The sequence below is a fragment of the Paroedura picta genome, chromosome 11 (assembly GCF_049243985.1).
Source record: "Paroedura picta isolate Pp20150507F chromosome 11, Ppicta_v3.0, whole genome shotgun sequence".
NCBI lineage: Eukaryota > Metazoa > Chordata > Lepidosauria > Squamata > Gekkonidae > Paroedura > Paroedura picta.
Window position 1 is genome coordinate 36,891,746 of NC_135379.1, and position 19,743 is coordinate 36,911,488.

Below are 19,743 nucleotides of genomic sequence, written 5' to 3' on the forward strand. Positions count from 1 at the left end.
GTAGATGTAGATACTGTAAATGATAAGTGAAGGAGTCAAGGACTGGAGGAAGCAGTGCCAACCGAAAACAGTGGAGGGGAGAAGAAAGCAGGGCTCAGCAAGGCAGGAAGAAGGATAGAAGCTGGTGCAAGCGGAGGGTCAAAGCAGGGAAAGTGGCTGGAAAACCAGGAGCTGACAAGGGGGTGCAGGAGCAGAGGCAGTGAGGGTAAGGGGCCAGTGTGTGGGGGTGGGGTGGTATTTCTCCTCTCCCACAAGTCGTCAGGGATCTCCTTCTTGTCCTGTCAAAAGAAAAGAATAGTTGAAATGTGTCAAAATGTAATCCTGTGGTGGTGTGCTGAACTCTCCCGAGACTTAATTTGTATCCATTGTGAGCCTGGTGAAGTTTTAGAGTCCATCTTGGAGCAAAAGGGCTTTGTAGAACAGGCTGAAAATAAGAGTGCTGGACATGAGGAATGTGTAGCACAATCTTAACATCTTAACATTTTAAATAAAACAAAGTTTAGCAGTGAAGTCCTAAGCGTGTTTGCCGGTCACATACATTGGGTGTAAGCTTGCCCAGGCTGATTGATGTAAGACTGAAGCATAAAACTCCACAGAGGCCACCCACAAGAGGGAAATAAATCATAATAATTTCTTTAAAAATCTGAGATCTGAAAGTGGGGCCAGGGGGTGGCAAAAGTCCTGTGGAATCCCTGCAGGCAATAGAATTTAAGGACAATAAAAGTAATTTACTTGCACATCTCCCAAAGTAAATCATCTAATCTTCAATTGTCTAGAGGCAGCCTCATTATTAGGTGAACAAGCATGGTGATAATGAGCCAGCTTGGTGTAGTGGTTAGAAGTGTGGACTTCTAATCTGGCGAGCTGGGTTTGATTCCCCATTCCTCCTCCACTTGCAAGCAGCTGGGTGATCCTGGGCTCGCCACAGCACTGATAAAGCTGTTCTGACCAAGCAGTGATATCAGCGCTCTCTCAGCCTCACCCACCCCACAGGGTGTCTGTTGTGGGGAGAGGAAAGGGAAGGCAACTGTAAGCCGCTTTGAGACTCGGGTAGAGAAAAACGGCATATAGGAACCAACTCTTCTTCTTCTTCTAAAGTTAAAAGGTAAAAGTTTTTATGTTTTAGTATTCTTTTAGTTTTTGATAGCCTCGTCATTCTGATCAGCGTAACATTCACATCAGTTTTATTGTCTTATCTCTCTTTTTGATCTCATTATAATATCTACGCTCTCTTTTTCCCTCTGGAAATCCTTCCAAATTACTTTAGTTATCATGATGCAATTCCCTAGTGAGGATTCGGGAGTGCTGTTATCATGGCTATGCATATAAAGGCCTCTGAATATATTTTTATCAATTATTTTTTCAGTGCAGTAGTATATGATAATATATTCTATGGAGAGCAAGTAGGGTGAGCATGTCTCTTAGTACCCCATTGTGTGGTTATTTGAAGGTTATTTTTTTTCTTTCATGGTGCACATAGTTCACAGTACTGACCCTGATGCTTCAAGGGAGTTCTCCCTCTGTTTCTTCTCATCATTTAAGGCTGATGACAGCAGTCTCAATATGCTTGATTTCAATATTTAAATTAATATTTGTTTCTACATCAATAAATCCAGCATTATGGCATTTCTGATCTCTATTTCTTGCTTACCTGTATGAGAGTTATGGCTTTTACTAACATTTCTTCTGGCTGGGAAGCTAAATAGCAGTGTATATAAATATAAATATACGCATATATCTGTTCCACAAAATATATTTCTGGTAAGGCCTTGGAGGAGGAGCGTGTCTCATAGCCTAAGTGCCACCCACTCAGGGCGGCTGTCCTGCCCTTGAGTTAAGGTGACCAGATTTTAACATTGTTAAAGCGGGACACCATTGACCCGGGGGGGGGGGTCTTGATTAAAAATTTGGTCTATATGGAGCAACAAAAAGTTTCAGAGAACGCATAGAACACAAAAATAGTATTGTACAATTTGCCAGGTACTCCCAGATGTCCCTCCAAAAGTGGGACAATCTGGACACCTTACCTTGATTGTCTCCTCCTCCAACTGGCTTGGCTGTCCAGCAGCCAGCAAATTGCCTTCCATCCCCCACCCCTGAGCACCCCATCTCCTTCCACTTCCTTCCAAGGCTCAGAGGCTGCGGACCCCTGCTGTGTGTGAGCTGCCCCTGCCAGTGAGTTTCCTTCCTGAGGGCCTCCAGTCTGCAGCCTATCCTGGGGGGAGGGAGAGGTCACCTACAAATGCACACTTTCCATTGGGTCCCCATAATGGTATGTATCCTCCAGACCTGGAGCAACTCATCCCCCTAGTTCAAGGGCTGGACTGGGTGCTGGCCTCCCAACTAGAACTGGGCCTCAAGTGGATGGTTGTTCTCCCATTGGTCAGCAAAAGCGTTACAGGTGGGCATCCCCACCAGGTTAATTCCTGGGTGGCCTGTATCAGTTACTTCTGGATTTCAGGAAGCATTGCTCTCCAGAATGCACCACTTATGCCATAAAAGCATGAGCTCTGCAAAGAAGTACACAGGGTGCAGGCCAACAGATGTGCCCAAAGGAAACAGAAGAGGTTAAGGAGGAGAAGGAGCCACAGTCCAGCACCTCTGTACTGAACCCAATCAGGGGGAAGACCCGGTACTGGTTGTCAGTGGTTAACTGGGTGGTCTGCAGCGATGGAGATGCCAGGTGTATAATGACAGAGGACTGAGGAGAGTGATGGTGAGGGAGTACCTCATCAACTCCATGGTTTGCAAACTGGGCATGCTACAAGCCATGAACTGAACCACATTTTCCCATTTTGTGCCAATCCTTACCAATGTCTTTCAAAGAGCCAAATTGTGCTAAGCGACATGCTTCTCATGGGAAGACTGCCTTCAACAAAGATAAGTACATATCACTTGTAGGCATGCTGAATGGCAAGCCTTTCTGAGAAGAGGGTATTGTAGTAGACACATTGAAGAGGAGACTTGATTATGATCTAGATTTGAAATGCCATATAGCTATTAAATTCTTAGTGCATTTGTCAAATAAAGTCTACAGTAGCTTGACTGATCTTGTCACTGAGATTAGACCTGTTGGATTCACCAGTTAATTGTTTAACTTCCTTTACTTTAGTTCCACAGGTTGCAAGGAAAGTGATAGGGAATTGGCACGGTGGAGTCTTTGATACACATGTAAAGTGGTTTTGATTATGATGAAGTTATTCGTTCCGTCGTGTCCAACACTCGGCGCTTCTATAGGAAAGTCTTCGCCACGCGCCCCTGTCTCTGACTGCTTCTTTTTGTTGGTTCATGGTCATCCCTGTATCGGCTTTGATCGTGTTGAGCCAGTGGATCCTTTGGCAACCAAACTGGTTTTGGTCCTGTTGAATTTGATGATGATGTTACCCATTCAGTGATGTCTGACCCTCAGCGATTCTATAGGAAAGTTTTCACCACGTGTCCTTGTCAATGGCTGCCTCTTACATGGCTTCAAATAAACAGAAACCTGTGAACTATTGTTTGTATATATAGAGTGCTGAAGGGATCTTTAAAGACAAATTTTCAGGAATATGTCAAAGTTAACAAGGTGGTGGTGGTCCGTTGAAATAAATCAATGTTGGTTCCTTTTGTAGCACAGGTGTAAACTTATTCCTTGGGAACTAGGATGACAAGAAATCCAGTGCTATAATTAGCCAAATCTTTATTTATTTTTAAAGAGAGAATTGAGCCATCAGACCTGAGGAAACATTTTCACCTGCTGTGAGAGAGTTCCCCGGGGACTATGTTTGATTAAACCACTCATTTGAGATGGTTCTTCCTTGGGTGGCATGCATGCTAATTGACACATAACAGCAAGGATCCTCCAACAAACAAAACTAAACCCAAATTTTTGAACATAGCAAGAAACCATCTGCATATGGTGAAAAATAGAAAACAGATACACGATTCATTCAGATGTTCAAAGCTTAACATGATGTAATTCCTGAGTAAGAGAGAAAATATTTTTAAAAGGGTTGTCTCCTTCGTATAACTTTTGCCTTTTCCTTCTTGTTAGTTAATGCCTGGGGAAAAAAAGAATCCATAGATATAAAGTGTGCATCTTAATACACAGAATCTTCTAGTTTCAGGGATTGTGTGTGTGTGTGTCTTTTATATACCTAAGCGTTGAATGCAGAGTGAGTGAGTAATGAGGTTTTCCATACAGCTTCCATACCTCATAGCAATGGAATATGGGACTGTTCATCAACCGAATCGTCAAGCCTGTTTCATAGAGCATGAATTACTGTCGTCTGTATCTGGCTTTGCAGGCTCCCTAACCGAATTTATTTATTTCTTGGTCTAATCAGCAAATCCTACTGCCCTGTGCATCTTATTAGGAACTGAACATGATAGAACTTAGGGAATGCTGAGCAGTCCAAAATGTCCTCCGTGAGAATAATTCCTTATAAAAAAAAAAGTACAAATTAATAATTGTGACGACTTTAAGGAGATCATCCTTGTAATCCTAGCTAGTGATTTGTTTAAACTTTTAAAAGTGTACTTGCTTTGACTTCATGCTCTAAGGGTGATTCATAGGAAACATAATGTTACCTTGAGCTTCCTAAAAGGGGGGATAAAAACATTTTAAATAAGTCCTGCTAAAATTTTATGGAGACAATAGGTAATCATTTTATAATTTGTCTAGCATCAAGGTGAGTTTTCTTTAGAGTTTGGCACAGTAGCAGCTGCTTTTTATTTTCAGAGTTGATCCTTGCAAGGTTGCATATACCCTACAGGGATATGTGCCTTTTCCCACTGACAGGTGGGGTGGTGCTGTGACTCAGTGGTGTGTTATGAATGCAGACGATCCCAGGTTCAATCACTGGCATATCCAGTTAAAGATATGTAAAAAACTTCTTTCTGACTCCTTGGACAACATCTGCCAGTCAGCGAGCAGTTCAAAACAAAGAGGACTTTCCCTTTCCACTACACCCCATTATGATCCCAAAATTTCTATTGCTGGGGGGGGAGAGACCCTCAAAAGAGGATGGGGACAAATGGGAGGGAGCGGTTGCATTAAAATGGAAAAATCTGTGAAATTGCAATCTCTTATATTGATGAAAGAGACTAGCTATCAATGGAAAATAGTGGTAGGATACAAATGAATGTAGATTTAAACAAAACACTTACTAAAAAGAAAAAGAGAGAGAGCCTATCCATTAAAGCTTTTCAGAGCAGCAAATGCTGCTGATGCAGTTTGCTCTTTTTTCTGGTTGTGCAAGCATTGATTCCACAAGCCAATCACAGTTCCTTTAGGCAGTGAGTTATCTCCTTCTGCTAATTCATTTCTAGTTTCCCACTTTGACTGTAACTCAGACAACCCATTCCTCCATTACAGGGAGATTTGAGGGCTATCATAGCCACTATTGTGGACTTTTAAAATTTCAACCATCTAACTTTCATCTGTGCTCTCCCTGTTTGGTGGGTTTACATTTTACTATGGCTATTCTTTGAATTTCCCAGTTATCCAGTGAAACTGGAGAACCAGAAAGCTCGAGTAAGTGGAATGGCCAGCTCATCAGGAAACACAGCAGACACGGTGCATTTTCAGTAGAATTTATTTTCCCTGCCTGCCTACCACCTTACCATCAGCTGTTCATGCAATAAACACAGGCCTATCACAATCAATAGAAGTAGAAATGCATTTGTATTTAGAAAATCATGTAGCAAGGCATCCAGAAGTGTAAGCAACGATATGGACAGAATGGCACTGGGAGTTAATTATTCTAATTATCTCAGGGCCAAATTGCTGGGAATGTCAGGAGACCTATGCGCGATTTTCAATGGTGAGAGGGAGTGGTGATAGTAGCGATATACAGCCAGCTTGGTGTAGTGGTTAGGAGCGCTGACTTCTAATCTGGTGAGCCGGGTTTAAATCTGCGTTCTCCCACATGCAGCCAGCTGGGTGACCTTGTACTCCCCACAGCGCTGATAAAGCTGTTCTGACTGAGCAGTGATATCAGGGCTTTCTCAGCCTCACCTCCCTCACAGGGTGTCTGTCGTGAGGAGAGAAAAGGGAAGGCAACTCAAAGCCGCTTTGAGCTTCGTTCAGGTAGAGAAAAGCAGCATGTAAGAACCAACTCTTCTTCTTCTTCAGTCATGGTGTGAGAGGAAGGAGGTTTTTAGTCTTTCACCAAAGACATCTTCCCGACTCTAGAAAAAGGGCTCTCCTATGCCACACCTTTGATCTCAACTGCTCCCATTGCAGCAGCTCTTTTCTGGCTTAAAAGGAAGGTCCTGGGGTAATTATGTAAGTGGGAAAAGATCAGTAGGGTCAGGAATCCTTCCTTCAAAGTTTAAGGACAGAGGAGGGTCTTAAATTTCATACCCATTGGATAAGTACTCTTAGCGCACTATAGCAGTCATTTGCAACTGGGTTTTTCTGTTTCATGCAGGAAAATCCAGTTGCAATCCATTGCTATCGTGTGTTGAGAGTGCATTATCCAATCATATGTGAAAGCAGATGTTAGGATATGCTTAAGTGCCTAAGTTTGGATTCTAAGGGTACCTTGGATGTTACAGCAGTGACATGGATTGCTGAGAGTCATCACATAATGCTGCTGCAACATTTAAAGATTCAGTGACTCCATGAATGAGTCCAGTCATTGAATTGACAGTCACATTCAGTCACAAAACTTCTGAATCTGAGAAGCAGGAGGTAACATCAGGAGAAGGTCTTGAACTCTATGCCCTGTTGTTGGCCCTCTACAGGTATTTGTTGGCCAATATGTGAGACAGGATGCCGGATTAGATTTGATCCAGCAGGACTCTTTTTATGTTATGAGCTTTTCTGAGTGGTGAATGCTTTGTAAGGGCCCTCAGGATTGACCAAGATGGTCTTCAAACTTCACAAATATGCTATAGACTAATTATGGAGGAAAGTTTTCCCAAAGCTACTGATGTAACATCACTGGTAATGTGCCTTATTCCCAGATGGATGCATACAAAACAATAAACATTGAAAGGGATGAGCTAATTTATCTTCTAATAATCTTCTAATAATCTTCTAATTATTAGAATTAAATTGTTAAGAAACTGCATATTTTGTAGTCCTTGGTACACAGAGGACAGGTATACCAGCTAACATCAAATTCACCTAGTAATTGATTAAGTATCCTTTCACAGCCCTTGAGACAGCAAGAAAGCTTCCACAGCAGGGGTTCTGGTGAGGTCTGGTGCAAAGGGGGCAGCAAGGAGGGGCAAGCCAGCGATGGCATCCCCCTGATCTGGGAGGAAGAAAGTCTGAGGTACTTCTCAGCTGCATGGTACACACAACTCTTACCCAACAGCATGTTTTTTCTTTCTTTTGTAAGTTGACCCAAGTGGAGGCCCGTTAACATGATCCACTGGAGAATTCCCAGGAGGTCTTCAGCCCTCTCCTGGAGGCTGGCAACCCCAGGTGGGTCTTGGTTCCCTTCCTGCCCCTTTAACAAAAAAAATATGACCTTCTAACTAAACATTTCTGGCTACCGGCTTGAGTTAGTGTAGTCCTAATTATTTCTCATAAATGTAGGCAGTTAATATTGTCCACGCTGTATTATAATACATCAGTTGCCTTGAGAACCTATTGGAGTTGGCACATAATGGTCATCAAACAACTACTAAACTGTCATAGTGTACTGAAGGCATACTGTGGGATGGGGTATATTCTTCCTATAGAAGGGAAAGTGGCTTCCTCAGGATATTCCTAATGCATGATAGGCAGCCTCACTGGAAACGACGTACTGTATATACTCAAGTATAAGCCAAGTTTTCCCAGCACTGAAAAAGCCCCCCTTGGCTTATACTTGAGTATATATGGTAATTGCCCCCCACCAATAGGAATGAAGCATCTAGATTGGGAATTGGATCCTCTTTCCTCAAGTAGCTCAGTTGCTAGTTCGACTGTAAAGTCAGAGGGAATGCTTTTTGGTCTGCAGCAAAACTTGCAGTATTCACTTCCCCCCACACACACACCCCTCTAAATTCAGAGTTACAAGGAAGACCATCACATAATATGAGGCTCAGTACCTAGAATCCTTTCACCCCTCTAGAGAGCCTTTTTACAGGTTACTAGTGAAAAAGACTCTCTGTGATTCCGTAGCAAATCTGTTACAAAGATTTGGTCTTGGCTCCTGTTATTTATTAGCCTGTTTACGATGCTCACCTGGCACCAAATCTACTGTTATTTTGGCACCAGGCCAAAACTGTCATATTTACTTAGACTTTTATTTGAAATTGTATCCAATCATTTTAAAGGGGTTGAGATCTGGCTTATATCCCACTGGAGAGTAGCTTATGCTGCTTTGTATTTGATTTTTTAAAAATGATTTTATTTTTTGTATTATATTCTTTGTTTTGGGTTGCCAACTCCAGTTGAGCAATTTCAAGAGATTTGAGGTGGAGCCTGGGGAGCATTTGGGGGGAAGTGAGAGACCTCAACAGGATATAATGCCACAGGGTGCCCCCCCAAAGCAGCCATTTTCTTCTGGAGAACTAATCTCTGGGCTCCTCTGGATAACCTATAGGATTGTAATGTCTTCCTTCCCTGGGCAGAGTCTGTACTTACTTTCTTTATTCCATTGTCAATCCTGTTGAATTCAGATCGCTTTGAACTCGGGTCTTCTTCTCCCCACCCCTCCCCATTGAAACAGGAAAGTCTTCTGCACGTGGTTAGGGAGGCTCAGAAGGGGGGGGGGGAGGCAAGCCTCTTTCTTTCTTTTCTTGAAGGGGGGGGGGAGAGGAGCCAGGCAGGGAGCCTCTTTCTTTTCTTGGAGGGGAGGGGGAGAGGGTCAAAAAAAGCAGAGAAGGGAGTTAAAATCCAGGACCGACAGAAGTTGAGAGAAATTAGGGGCTTCTCCTTTAAGGCAAGCGTGTCACATGACCAGGTGTAGCCTATCAGAGGTTCTCTACCATGGAGCTTTCTTTACCAAATGGATATTCAGGATTAAAAGCACTCTGAGATACCACACAATAAAGGTAGGGTCACTCCGAATCAATCCTTCTTGCTGCAGAAGGAAAATTAAAATCGCCCAAAATCCAAACGGAAATCGCATTCTGTGTAGAGGGCAGGGACTGAATCGATCTGGGGTTGGAATAAAAGCTCCATGCAGTTTACACCCTGGATTATTGAGCAAGCTATATGCAGCTTGAAAAAGTACAAATGCAGTCAATTAGTTCACTTTTTAAAGAATTCTGCTGAGTCAATTTGTTATTTATTCCCTTGAGGAGCCTGACAATATTATATTACTCCTGTTGGAAGCCACCCTGCGAAATGGAAGACTACTGGATCCTTGTTTAGACTTCAGTTGGAACTAACCTGTTGGACCTTTGCCTGAAATATTTCTTGTATTACACATATTAGCAGTATTGTATGATGATTACTGATGATTGTCTTTATGATACTTTATAAATGACTATTTTGCACTTTTGGAGGCACTCTTTTACTGTAGTTTTGGAGCTATTTCACAGCACATGTTTTCTATTTACCGTGTAACTCAATTTTTGTTTGGTGGCTGTATCCACATGGAGGCTGGCAACCCTTGTTCATTTACTTTCTTAGCCATCGTAAACAGGTCTCTGAAAAGGGGGCCTATTTAAAAAGTTGAAACTCTCAGAGACAACCTTCGATTCCGTCTGCCCCCAATAGATTTGAATAATCAAATATCACACCTAATAAGATAGGTCAGTATTAATGCTCTCATAGGGTGACAGCTGAAGGTCTTTCTTGCTTGCTTGTTTTCTTGTTTCCTTTCAAAAATGCTTGATGCTGAGGAGTTTAACAAGATGGAGCAGATGCATGTGAAATGATGAAGTGGGTGATAAAAACCGCAAAGTCCTTCAGAAATCTATCTAGCTAATACATTTTATTTATTGGGCATAACAAACATTGAAATAAACATGCTGCGTTATTTATGTTTCTCTGAACTGACATTTCTTGAGAGTGGGAAAAATTGAACTGAATGGGTTCATACCTATTTAATGACTGTAAACCCAACACATTGGGCAGGTGATCACAGCAGCTTTTGGAGAGAGCAGCCGGTCTCATATAGAAAGTAAATAATTTACAAAATGCTTTGAATTTTGAAGCGAGATTATTTTGGTGAAGACAAATCATACTCTTCAGCTGTCCGAGTGCCTGATGGATACAGTTGCAATCTTGTTCAAGTTATTTTCTTTTGCCGAATACATTTTCATTTTTAGCATCATCACCAAGGACATAAAAACCTATAGAAGTGCTGGAAAGGTTATTTATACCGAAGGTATTTTAACTTGGATGATATAAAAGTGTATCTATTGATGGAGTGTCTAGAAGTTGAACTTGAGTAGGCTGTTTCTGTTCAGTGTTGCCAATTTGTCTCTGGCCTGGCATCCTCACTTCATCCAGCCAAGCAAATGCTTTAAAAGTCTTCACATTTAGAAGAAGAATGCTTCAACTAGCTGACTGGCAGCTGCATTACTGGATACTGTGTAGTGGGAGAATCTAGTATAGTACTGTTTGTATCAAAATTGCTAGAATTGTTCATCCGTCACTGATGCCAGATGTCTTTTGATTCAACAATCAGTGCAATGATTTGCAATAAATTAATTGCTTTCCTGGTGCCATTTAAGCCATTCTAACATTTTATGTGTAATTTTGAGAAAACAGTATTGACTTGCTTCCTAGGCCAATAGGTATTTAAAGCATTTTTCTTGATTTAACAGCCTGCTCTATTAGATTTAGTCTGGCTTGGTTGGTGACCTTACCCTTCCATGTACACAGTTTCTGATATAACAGATTATATCCTTAGAGCTCTAAAAGATACTGCTAGGGGTACAGATGAACATTGTACTGTGTATTCTCTTGAAATTTATGAGGTTTAAGACTGTTCTAGGTAATTATTCTTTTGCTTGTGGGGATAAGCCAGTATTCCCTACCCAAGTGTAAGTTCACTCAAACTGTGTGTACATTAAGTTTAGCATCTATCCTGTGCAAGCACCGAGTCATGTCTGACCCTTGGGGTCATGCCCTCTAGCATTTTCTTGGCAGACTCAATATGGGGTGGTTTGCCAGTGCCTTCCCCAGTCATTACCGTTTACCCCCCAGCAAGCTGGGTACTCATTTTACCGACCTCCGAAGGATGGAAGGCTGAGTAAACCTTGAGCCAGCTGCTGGGATTGAACTCCCAGCCTCATGGGCAGAGGTTCAAACAGCATGTCACTGCCTTACCACTCTGCGCCGCAAGAGGCTCTCTCTCTCTATATATATACCTACATATATACCGTGCAAGTTTGCAGAAGGGGAGCTCTGAAACCTTACATAAGTAAAGGCTTTTCTAAGATGGCCGTTTGTTAGATTATTTAGGTATCCAGAGAAAGATCTGGCATATTTAAGCCTCGGATACCACCTGGAAAATTCAAAGTTGTGTCTGTAGATGGGCTTTGATTTCTGATTAAGTTATCCCATTAACTTCAGGGGGACTTGGAGCCTCTTATATTTGGATAAGATTTACTGGGATAACTATTGTACAGGTGGGTATTATACTTTTTACAACCAGTCAGAAGCTGGAGCTAGATGCCTCTTTAGATGAGACAGAAACTAGTGAGGCTAATATATGAGCAATGATACCAGGCAGATTGTTTTCCTTTTGTGCTCATACTTTGACACCTGTCATGCCTGCCTGAAGGTGTTCTCTGTGTGCCAGTAGGGTTCTTGGCAGCAAGCAGGGTAGTTGGCAAATGGGATACGACTGAGAATCCCCTTGCTGGGTTAATTAACTTAGTGGCATCACATAGTGTACATTTATGCATTTCTCCAAGTCCATCCTTACAATTAGAAGGGAATACAGGGGCATTTCTTTATTTCTGACAATCGACAGGTTTGGGTTTTTGTTTTGTTTTCATCCCACGCTGAAGAGTCAGTGACTGCCTTTTATTGCTTCACATCTGATGCAAGTGCAGATCATGCCAAACTACATCCTTGATTTCAATTAAATTCTGTTCTATCTTAAGTCCTGTACAGTTTTCTCATTGGGTTTAAGGTCAAGTCTTTGGGAGAGGCAGCTCCAGCCTAATTAGTTCCCCTGGCTCTTCGCCTTTTTCCCTGAAACAACGTTTTGGAGCCTGTTTTCTGTAGTAGGTTCTTCTCCTGGGTTTAGGAGCCCCTTTTTATGCATATAAAAACCTTAAATGGACAAGTAATGTATCGGAGCATTAGAGCAGGGGTAGTCAAACTGCAGCCTTCCAGATGTCCATGGACTACAATTCCCATGAGCCCCTGCCAGCGTGGGAGTGCCTGCATTAGAGTGTTCCTAAACTGATCATCTCGTGACTACTTATCAGCCGTGGAGGGAACTGCAATCACAGTATTAGTTTTGTATTGGGTTCCTTCATTAGCGTGGCTAGTAATTTAGCTGAGTGCTGTCACTCATTTTAAGCTGTTTTTTGATAGAAACTACCAATGAAGCAGCTGTCAGCCTAAGTGCTCAAGCTTGACTTTTTAGTATTAGTGATATCTTCTTCCTGGGACTTTAAAAGAAGTTTAAATAAACCCAAAATATAAATAACAAGTATGGTACCCTGTGGTTTTCTGAAACTGTGCATGAACCCCTTAGCAGAGTTCCCCAATTGGGTGCCATCGAGTTTTGCAGCCAGGGCCACTGTAAACAGGGCTTGTTACTGGCTGCCCTCCTTCAAATAGAAAGGGTTTTCCACAGCTGCAAGAGCAGCTGCAGGCAGCGGAAGGACTGGTAAACAGGGCTCCTGGCTTGTAATTCCATTCTCCTTTAGGCTTTCCTTTTTATTCTCCCTTCCTCCCATTTCAGGCTTCCCTTTATTTCCATTCATTGCCCTTCTGCAATTCTTTTACAAAGGAAGGAGGGAGGCATTGTGCTTGGCTCCACCTCTTGAAGCAGAAAATAGGCTTCTGGCAGCTAGCATTGGGGAGTGTTCATCATTCTTCCTCAAAATTCCAGAGGTGCCCAGATACTCCTGACCTATGGAGTATATATGTATGGTTGTGACTGTAATAGCTTAGTGTAGTGGTTAGGAGTGCAGACTTCAGATCTGGCGAGCTGGGTTTGCTTCCCCACTCTTCCACACGCAGCCAGCTGGGTGACCTTGGGTTCGTCATGGCACTGATAAAACTGTTCTGACCCAGCAGTAATATCAGGGCTCTCTCAGCCTCACCCACCTCACAGGGTGTCTGTTGTGGGGAGAGGAAAGGGAAGGTGATTGTAAGCTGCTTTGTGACTCCTTTGGGTAGAGAAATGTCGCATATAAGAACCAACTCTTCTTCTTCTTCTAATAGGGAAGACATATGGCTGCCTATTCTTCCTTGAGTTTCATACGCTCTGACAGCGTCTAAAGGTGGAAGGCAGGATACTGGGTAGAAATAAAAAATGCAATTTAGTCTTTGGTAGTAAACTTTCAACTCTTGCCCACTCACCCACCTCCCTTGCCCCAGCTCTGTGTATGTGTGGGAGAACTGAGCTCTGGAGGGAGGTTTTGCAATAAAGTTTGAAACCCCTTGTAACAATCTATAGTACTGCTTAAGTTGTTCCACCAGACAAGCCAGAATTCTCATCAATGAACTGCAGCCCGTGCTCTTTCTATGCCAAGAGGCAGAAAAGCAATAATCTTTTTGTTTCCTACTGTTTCCTGACTTTCACTTATGATTGTGAAGCTATTTTTGTCTAACAAATAAGGAAAATGTTTCTTTTCTCAGTAGGTAATTAACTAAAAATGAAGCATTAATAGACATCCCAACCATGCTGGCATAATCTCAGTTTGTGTTTCAAGATGATGTGGCCAGTTTTCGTTGCTCTGTATAATTGCCAGTGGGTGAATGAGTGAAATGAGGCGGAATGCTTATGGGTCAGGGCCCAGTTGGGGAGGGGGATAAAGGGTGAGAGATACAAAAGTAAATTGGGTTTGGTCCCATCTTTTCCTAATGCTGAATGAAAAGGGCTAGAGAACGATGGCTTACTTCCCAAGGGAAACCAACATGTTCTTTGAAGAAGAGTTGGTTCTTATAGGCCACTTTTCTCTCCCTGAATGAGTCTCAAAGTGGCTTACAGTCGCCTTCCCATTCCTCTCCCCACAACAGATACCCTACCCTGTGAGGGAGGTGAGGCTGAGAGAGCCCTGATATTACTGAAGAAGAAAAGTTGGTTCTTATATGCCGCTTTTCTCTACCCAAAGGAGTCTCAAAGCGGCTTACAGTCACCTTCCCTTTCCTCTCCCCACAACAGACACCCTGTGAGGGAGGTGAGGCTGAGTGAGCCCTGATATTACTGCTTGGTCAGAACAGCTTTATCACTGCTGTAGCGAACCCAAGGCCACCCAGCTGGCTGTATGTGGGGGAGCGGGGAATCAATCCCGGCTCGCCAGATTAGAAATCCGCACTCCCAACCACTACACCAAGCTGGTGTAGTTCTGGCCTATCAGCTAGATCTAAAGACAAATAGTAAGAAAAACTGAGCAAGTGCACCATTTCTTCAACAGAACTAATGTAATTAAGAAGCTCACGTGGCACGGTGTTTGCAAGTGTCAGGTTAAGATGTGGGAGACCCTGGTTCAAGTCCTCCCTCTGCTGCTGAAGCTTGCTGGTTGACCTTGGGCCCATCACACATTTCCTGTATAACCTACCCCATTTGGTTGTTGTTAGAGTAAAATGGAGGAGAGGAGAACAATGTGAGATGCCTTGGATCCCTACTAGAGAGAGAGAGAGGCAGTAATGAAATAAGTAAACACTTTCTGTTACTAATTTTGATGTCAATGGCATTTGTTTTTAAAGCTGAACGCCCAGACCACTATAATATCTCGGATTATTGTTTGACTAGTAGCCAAGCCCGTTGCATTCAGGAATACAGTGGGCACTAGATTGCGGGGGTGGGGTGGAAGAATTCTGCAGATGGCCTCTCCCTCCTCCCAGGACCTGGAAAGGATGCAGGCAGCTGTTGTGGAACTCACCGACAGGGGCAGCCCTCACTCAGCAGGGATCTGCAGCCTCCGAGCCTCGGAGGGAAGTAGAAGGAGGTGGGGGAGGCGATTAGCTGGCCACTGGTCAGACAGGCAAGCTGGTTGCAGGAGGAGGCACTAAGGGGCAGGTCAACAACCCTGAGTGATGTTAAGTATCCATGAGACATGTTCCTCCTCCAAGGCCTTACCAGAAATATATTATGTGGAACAGGTAGCTAATAGCATATGTCAGTCTATATTCACAGGAGATAGAAAGGAAAAGGTTTACTCTAAAAGCACCTCCTACATTTGAGAAGTTCACAATGTCATGATTGATTCTATTGGGATATAATTAAACAGGACCCCCACACCATTGATCGAATGCTACTTGCAGTAGAAATAAATAATGGGGAATTTCACTAATGACTTCAGCAGGGTCGGATTTTATCCAGGGGTAATCTAGTCTAAAGATGGAGCAGTAATGAAGAACAGGCTTTTCTGTTTGTTTTTATTTTTCCAGCTCTATGAATGTTAAAAAGCCAACAAATGTTTTCACAATCAGAGTTCCTTAATAAAATCCGGTCATTTATTTACAAATGATCAGAAAGAAAGAGAAGGCAGTGGAATAGTTATTGCAGCAGATGACCAGTCAGGAGGTATAAGACTTAATTCACATCATGCTTCTTTTTACACAAAATTCTCATTGCTTAGCAAGGTATGCTTCATTCCCGGCCATATAATTGAATATAATTGACAATGAAATTCGGACAGGGAAGATGTATCTATTTAGGTAACTTATTTAAGTGATCTTCTGTTGTGGGATCTGTTGGAATGAAGGTGAAGGAATGGAAATAAGCAGAGATTAATGTAACTTTTGAAGCATTATTGACATGCTTTAAGATCCTGTCCATGAAAAACAATCACAGTTGACAAGCCCCATCATTCCACAGCTAGCATTCTTCTGGATACTGACCACATTTCATAGAAGTAAACTCTTCTAAAGTAAGTCACAGTAAACCTCTGCAACATATGGCTATGTTTCAGTGTTAAGTCAGATTCCCACCAGAGGAAAAGAAGCTTTTTTATCTCCAGTGGGAGAAAAAAACAAAGCAAGCTGTATGAATGAAAGGGAGCCTTTGGATCTGGTTCCACTAATGGAATCCGGCCTACTGTTTAGTACCTAGTAGTCGTGTGTGTGTGGCTGTAGCATGTCCTAACTTCTTTCCTCCTGCCAGATTAGAACCCAGTATTGACTAGTACACACTGCCTATCAAGTGTGTAGGGATTGTGTGAGCTAAATTCTCCCTCTGCTCTCCCCACCACCCTGAAGATATAGTACCTGCTTTCAAAGAGTGCAGACGAACATTTGTTCTGATGAAGGCAGGTGCAACTCCTGTGCAAAGAATGAAACTGTGTAAACAAGATCTATGCCTGCTTATAGCTTATCCAGAAAGTAGAGCACAGAGAGAGTGCATCGAGTGGGAACGGTGTGCAAACCGCCAGCCCCCTGCCCCGGGAGGAGGGGGGGAAACAGTGCTGATTTGGCTTTTGAAGAATACTGTGGTTGCTTGGTCAATCTGCTGTCTTACCTTCTCCCTTTGCTACCCATCCTGCTTCCCTCCCCCTTGTGCAAGGATAAAAAATGTACAGCAAGGTGGCATAATAAGAATACATTTTCTGAAGGTTTTCAGAGATTATCTATTGTTTTTTTTTTGTATCACACTTTTCTCCCAGTGCAGGCTCGAAGTGGTTTACAGTACAAGAATACAGACCAAAAACAAACAAAAGGGAGAAAGGAGGGGGCTTCTGATTTCAGAACAGAGCTTCCATTCTCTTTGTGTCTCAGCTCTTTAACCTAGTGCTAGGTTGCAAACCTCCGATTATGAACTGAAGGACAAGAGCCCTTGGGCACACACAGACCTTAAATACCTGAGAGTAGAGGAGAAACAAACTTTGCCATACTGTACTCAGATTTCTCATTAATGTTATATCCGAATAGTTATAAAGGACTTGCTTAGGATTCTAATTAATTAACATCTGTTTGAAATAGGGAGAAAAGTTCTCCTGTGGAGGTCAGAGAGTTAGCAACTGGATATATAGGGGGACTGCCAAGGAATTGTTTTCTAGCAATAAATCTTGTACCACTACGGGTTTTTCTAATTATGGCTTGAAAACTGAGACTTCCAGCTGTGTGCGAGGAAGGAACAAGAGCACCTGTGACCACAGAACTATGTAAAAGCAGGGAAGTCTTATCTGTTCCTGCCTGGATAATCTTTTTGTTAACATTATGCTATTGGATGTGACATTCTTGGGATACGGAAGAAGTGAGCAGAATGTAAAGAGGAGAGGCATTCCATGTAACATTTGGTTTGAATTTACATATGCTAAAACATTGCATGTTGAGATTCAAGAACAGCTCTATTTTAACCACAGAAAGGCAGGCTGTTTTATGAATATAACTTTGTTTTTATCTTATGTTGGTGTCTTTGGAGTGTTACAGTACTTCGCCACGGTGCATAAGCGTTTCAGCAGAATAAGTTAAAACAAGAAACCTTTATATCCGTCATGATAACTTTTAGAATGCCTTAACCCAAATTACAGTAATGCTCTAATTGTTTGGTTATCTTTCTTTTTTTAAAAAAAGGAAATAACCACGCCACTACTTTTATCTGGCATGGTGAAAAAGGATCTAAAAAGTGATGGGAAGGACAATTCTGCCTTACATTGCTGCCTTACTGTGTTAACCGAAATTATATCTCCCACGTAACTAATGTGGAGAGAAGAGCCTCTATTTAAAGTAGCATGTGAGAGGTTGTTTTGTTTTGTTTGTAAATGACGGCTGCCTTGGGAAAAAATAGTAGGGAGCACAGGATCATATTCCATGTCTCTGCTCCTGAGCAGGGCTATTTTGAAGGAAAACTATGGCAACCACAGAAGCTTCCATAGAAATACATTTAACTTGCTAGACTCTAGCTGTCCTGTGTCCATTGGGACAAAAACTGCTTTGTACATTTTCACCTTATATTTTTGCAACAAAAAGAGCTAGATAGTTATCTTTTTAAAAAAGCTGGGAATTTGGAGAGGGGGCAGACATATTTCTTTGTGGGCCTTGTAGCCATACGTCTGTTGTTGGCATGGGCATGGATTTATTCCCTGTAATTTCATTTTGCTGCAGCCATTCTTGGCAATTCCTACTTGCTAGCTTTTGCTGTGCAGATTTAGGACTTAAGGTAAAGGATCTGCCTCCCAGTAAATTGCATCTGTGGATATATATTTGTTCTCAGTCAGTTTGCACATAGAGTCTGTTTAGAATACGTGCTCAGTTGGTGTGTGCTGTCCAATCAAGATGATGGGTAACAGATTCAGGATAAACAAAATTAAGTGCTTTTTTAACTCAGTGAGTAATTACCTTGTAAAGATCACTGCCACAGCATTTAATGGTAGCCACAGACATGTCCGGCTTTAAAGGTAATCTGACAAATTCCTGTAGGAAAGACCTACTAGCCATAATTGACTAAAAGAAGGCTCACAACTCCTGAACTCTGACCCACATCTGTGAGCTTCTGGCCATCTTGAAACCTGATCCCCAACACCTTGAATTTTGATGTTCCCTCATTGATGCTCCGGTGCATCCGCTTACTGATGCTTGGCTGCCAGGATGCTGGCAGCTTCTCCAACCTCCCTGTCTTCTGAAGATGGCACTGTTCTTATATGGCATGGTAGTTGACCTTCCAAACATTAACCTTTTGTAGTCTGTTGTAGCATCCGCTAGGAACTCCGACCCTCCGCCCTTGTGATGAGAAACTTGGTTATGTGCCCTTGAATCTCGCAACCCAAAATCCTCTGACCTGCCCCATAAGCCCTTACTGCTGATCCTTTGGGTCTTCGTGGTTGACCTCTTTTTACTTCTTTGTGTAATTTTGGGTTTGTCGTCGCCTTTGCTCGCATGGGGCAAAGAGAGTGCTTGGCTTTGGTGGAGGACAGGGAATCCCACCCTTCTTGTTTGACCCAAACTGCCTTGTTAATTAAATGTTCCCTGCTAAAATTAAAAAAAGAATGCTCCATAGTCAAAGGCAGCAAACCTCTGAACACTAGCACTAGTGGGGGAAAGCCTTGGTCTGCGTGCCGTGTTGGTTAGCCCTCCATAACAAGAGGTGACTATTATGCAAAGCAGCCTGCTGGACTAGATGGGATACTGGGTTGATCCCACAGAGCTCTTCTTCCATTATTATGTTCACAGAGAATGTGTTTGATGCTGATTACCAGACAGCATGTGGGCTGGTTTGTGGATTTTTAAGCTGAGTTTTACAAAACGCCCAAAGTCTACCCTTTCTGTAATTCCTGGTCTAGAAGTCCTAGAAATAGACGTTACTATGCCCAAAGAGGGTTTACTGCAAAACTCCATCACGTCAGAATGCTTTCCTGCTAGCACTTGCTTCCCTAGCAAGTTTTTCCCCCCTACAGCAACCAGTAAAAAGCTTAGACAAAACCATCCTACGTTTTGTCGATTTCCTACAAAAGCTTTCTTTCTTAAAACCCAGGCTGCCGAAATTAAGTTTTGAGATATCACTGACCAAAAGGACATGCTTCGTGAATGAGCCGAGAACAAAAGGAAATTACCCTAGGGTTTATTTCCTCTGTGAACAATATCTGTGCAGCTGAAGCTAACCACTCCAGCTGGCTCCCAGCCAAACTGTATGGGAACTAAGATTAGGAAGCCTGTATGGTCAAAACAGCCATCGAACAAATTGCTTCCAGTTTAAAGTTTCACATTTCCTGATAAATGCGATGACTTGCGACCCTTCT

The 19,743-nt window shown here is 42.5% G+C and overlaps 1 protein-coding gene across 7 annotated transcripts in view; it reads left to right on the plus strand.

Moving 5' to 3' along the window:
• The window catches only part of RBMS3 (RNA binding motif single stranded interacting protein 3), an 862,898-nt gene that overhangs the window by 478,881 nt on the left and 364,274 nt on the right, over positions 1 to 19,743 (plus strand). The gene's annotated exons all lie outside the window — the stretch shown is intronic.